The sequence below is a fragment of the Felis catus genome, chromosome B1 (genome assembly GCF_018350175.1).
Source record: "Felis catus isolate Fca126 chromosome B1, F.catus_Fca126_mat1.0, whole genome shotgun sequence".
NCBI lineage: Eukaryota > Metazoa > Chordata > Mammalia > Carnivora > Felidae > Felis > Felis catus.
In genome coordinates this window covers 52,174,614-52,179,010 of record NC_058371.1, presented here as the reverse complement: position 1 = coordinate 52,179,010, position 4,397 = coordinate 52,174,614, and the positions used below count along the sequence as shown (strand labels likewise).

Here is a 4,397-nt window from a genome sequence, read left to right as displayed (position 1 = left end):
GGCCTCCTTTAGATCTTTAGAGTGCATCAGTATTACCTGGATGGCTTGCTAAAACTTGGAGGGCTGGGCTCCATCGCAGAATATCTGATTCATCAGGTCTGGGAAGTGGTATTTCTAGCAAGTTCTGTGGTGCTCTCAGTGAGTACCACACTTAGAAAATCACTGTTCTCACTGATCTTTGCTCTCACCCTTCAAGTCATTCAATTACAAGTATGAGTTGTTGTTTTTTAAGAGAAATCTGCTGCCATTTCTCTCCTGAAAATCAGTTAGCATTTTTACCTTTGTTTTGGGGGCCAGGGAAGTCCTCACATTTAGCCGATCTGCTCTCTGCTGCCTCTTAGGCTTTGCTCATGTTGTTCTCTCTCCCTGGGATGCCCTTTCCCCTCTGTCTGGCTAGCTCCCAGGAGTCTTCAAGATGCCCTTTGGCTCCACATCCCTAGAGACACTTCCTGCTCTCCCCGTCACCCATGCACCCCGGGCAACCACTGCCTGCAGGTGTTCATTGATGACCGTGCTAGCATATCTTCCTTGCCTTTCTGTTCTGCCTCCCCCACACTAGGCTTTCAGCCCAGTATAGACAGGGAGGAGCCCAAAACCATGCCTTGAAGTGAGTGCTTCAGATGTGTGCCTGGATTACCCCTTTCTGTCCCATTTTTTCCTCTAGGCTCCCACACCGCATGTATTCTTGGGTTCATCTGCTTATTCGTGGCTCCAGGTGTTGATAACTTACACAACTGGGTACTCTCCTCCTGAAGTATCAGCCTCGAGCCATTTGTGGTCCCGTCTCACCAAGACACTAGCATCTGAGCCCCAGCCATCGGGTGAGTTCCCCTTCTGGCCTCCTGTTTACTCTCACCTGCCTGGCACTGCAGGCCCCTTCTAGAAGGTGCCATGGCAGATGTCTTAGAGTGTACCCTCGTGCTTCTGATGTGGCAACATTTTGAAAGCAGAGTGTTTGAGCCTAGTGAGGCCTCTCTCTCCATCCAGGTGATCTCAGCCCCGTGGCCCCTTTTGAGAATGAGAATTTCAGAGAAAAAGGGGGGGGGGGGAGGGGCGGTCGGAGAGGTGAGCTGCATATGTTAAAAAAAAAAAAAAGGCAAATATTTTTTCCTTACCATTTTCAGCAGCACAACAGCAGCAGGCACTATTTTAAACTCTCGGATAATTCGATCTTAATTATATGGTATGCAGAGCACTAATAAGTTTACAAAGCTGCCAGCAACACTAAACACACATGTCGTCGAAAATGGTACCCTTTTCCTTGCTTATTGTAGGACCGTGAATTCGGTAATTGTCAGCAATTAAGAGGGAGTGACCAAACGGTGATTCAGAGGAATCCTCCAGAGACACTGACATCAGTGAAAGCAATGAATCTGGCCTGGTGGGCGAGGGGCATCTGGAGGCTGGGGAGGTGTCCTGGAACCCCAAACTGTGGGATTGATCCATCACAGCCGAATGTGATAGAGAAAAGTATGCCGGGAGAGCCAAAAAATTACTCATTCCTACCACAAATGGAGACCAAGAGGCTCAGCCATGGCTTTGCAAAGAACACTGTGGCAAATGCGAGCTTCTGCTCCCAGCTCCTCCCTCCGTGTGGGATAGGTTTGGGCTTGAGATCCAAAAGTCTGTGCCCTTCGAGCTTGAGTCTGCCACTCACCAGCTGAATGCCATTTTGCAAGTTACGGGGGTGACCCTGGGCTTGTTCCCTGTAGAACAGCTGCCTTGTGGGAGTCATGTCAGAAAAGACACAGCACACGTGCAAACTCAAGCAGACGTGCTGGTATGCAATGTATGCCATTTCTATTCAAGCCTTTCCTTCCCTGCCTCCTTTCTTCGGAAAGGGATAAAACACATTTATTAAGGTCATCTATGACTGGTACATTTCCCAGCCTCTACAAGGTATTACATCAAAATTTGGAACAAATAATCGGTAAATAGTGTTTCTTACTAAATCAAGAAACTAAAGCGCAGAGATGCCAAGTAACTTGGCAAAAGCACACAGCAAGTAGATGGTAAACTGGCCTTTAGTCCTAATAGGGAGCCCAAATTCAGTACAACTAAATTCAGTATGATAGAACCAAACTACGGCATGCAATTCTGTTCCTTGATCTTTATTCTGAAGTTGCAATATTTTACAAGAATGTTTATTTCAAAGAGGATGGTGGGGGGAGAGAAAACACCCAGAAAAGCTGAAGGAGTGTGAATGCCTGATTACAGACTTCTTTGGATAAAATAGAAACTTTGCCTCTGTGGTATGTGTGCTTAGGCAGATTAAATTCATGTTTGATTACAAACCCCAGGATAGAAGCAAAATAAATATGTTCACGAAGACTAGGAATTCCCAAAGGGAGGAAAAGGGAAAAAAAAAATCATCAGTTAATACTCTGATGGGGACTGTCTCTAAGAGAGTCTAGATAGATCTCACCATAGCATCCCTGTGTGCAGAGACCCTCTGTGGGTGGCTCCCCATTTTCCCAGAATATCCACACTTCCAAGCATGGTGCTCATGACCCTCCTGTTCTGTCTGAATCCAACATATTTTCCGGCCTCATCTCTCCAGCCTTCCTGTCCTGCGCCCTTGCCTCAGCCACACAGCAGAGGGCTTACTATGTTCTGAACAACTTCTGAGCTTTACTGGCTGAGGGCCTTCATGCCACCGCTCCCCCCCCCCCCCCCCCGCCCACACACACCCCTCCCCATCCCATCCTTTACCTGTTAGGAAATACTTATTAATCTTTAATGTCTTTAGTCTTTAAATGAAATGGAGAAATCCCTTCCAAGTCCTTTCCCAGTGCCTCGACAGGACATGATTGCTTCCTCTGCAGTCCCCAAGTGCTTGGTAGTTTTTTTTTTCTCCCATCCATCTGAATCTGCCTCCTTTTTAAAATGACATTTATTTCTGAATGTCTCTGACCTCCTCCCTGAATCTGTAAATACCCTCTTGGTCCCCCACCCACGGTGCCCTTGCACATAATAAGTGCTCAAAAGATATTAATTGATGAAAACAAGTTAGAAGTCCCAAGACAGAGGCCCCCATGAATCAGGTGTGGGACAGTCATGCGGTGGGGTTTTATGCACCATTAATAACGTGACATGTGCATTTAAAGGAAATAGAAGCACAGCTATTGACATTTACATGTCTACTACACTGGCATGACCACAGCCACTCACAGTACATTCCATCTGTTTTCGTGCGTCTCCCTGTCCCCTCGCAGCGAGTTAGATGTGGCCATGTGAGTATGTGGCCAGTGGAATGTGACCACAAGCGACTCTACTAAAGCAACGAAAAGCCGGTGCATGACGCTCCAGGCTTTCTTCTGCTGTGTTGGCCAAGACAGCCCTGGGATCCACAAAGTGCAGTCACAACACGGCAGTGCCTCCATCACCCGGGTGACCACATGGAGCGGAGGCGTGATTGATATGCTTCCAAGGCGAGAGCTAAACCCTTCATGTGTTAAGCCACTGCGATCCTGGTGAGCGAGACACAAAGCAGGGATGTGACCGTCTCCTTCATAGGCTGTTGTGACAATGAAACGATATTATATTACTTGACCCAGCACTTGGCATAAAGTGGGCACTTGGAAATGCTCGTTCCTATCCCCCCTTCTATTCTGCCATGTAGTGAACCTTCAACTATCCATTAGTGAATCCATGCACTTAGCAGAGTAGACGCGATGGAGGATTCAGAAAAAGCCCAGAACAATGCGGTGTTGCACTTGCTCTAAGTGTGGCCCAGATGTGTTGTCATGGGGGAGATTCTAGGAGAAGCAGTGTGAAGGCTCTGGGCCTCCAGCCTGGATGAGGAAATGGGGAGCCTTGGGGCGCCTGTGCGGTTCAGTAGGTTAAGCGACCAACTCTTGGTTTCGGCTCAGGTCACGATCCCACGGTTCGTAGGATAGAGCCCCGTGTTGGGGATTCTGTCTCTCCCTCTCTCTGCCCCTCCCTCTCTCATGCTCTCTCTCTCTCAAAATAAATAAATAAACTTATAAGAAAAACAAATGGGGAGCCTAGGGATGCCCCGGGCGTGGTGCTCGGACTTCTGACTTGTTTGTGCTCTCTTATAGAATGGAAGCAATTTATCCTTGCCTGGGTGGGACAGGAGGGTGAGGGAGATGGAATGGTTTCTGGATGTCTGCCATGATGGTGAGGACAGAGATCTAGAGGGCTGTGTATGAGGATAAAAGGTTGTGGAAAGGGGTGAGGCTCAGGAGGCTGCCAGGGAAAGGGAAGTGTCACGTCTAATCCTATTTGTCCTATGGGAGTTTTCCAAAGCCAGACAAAGGACATCGTATCTAATGCCTGGTCTCACACACAGATGTCTGGGGCAGTCTTTATGTTCTTTTTAAACTCTGCACACACTTGGCTGCACAGATTTTAAGAAGGACAAAGGTTGTTTT

General features: G+C 47.8%; 1 long non-coding RNA gene across 1 annotated transcript; it reads left to right on the top strand.

Annotated features, from left to right (window-relative positions):
• Positions 1-668: 668 nt before the first annotated feature.
• Positions 669-3,552, top strand: LOC123385207. Its single transcript, XR_006597403.1, has 2 exons — positions 669-821; positions 3,216-3,552. It is a non-coding gene; the product is annotated as an uncharacterized LOC123385207 (long non-coding RNA).
• The last annotated feature ends 845 nt before the right edge of the window (positions 3,553-4,397 follow it).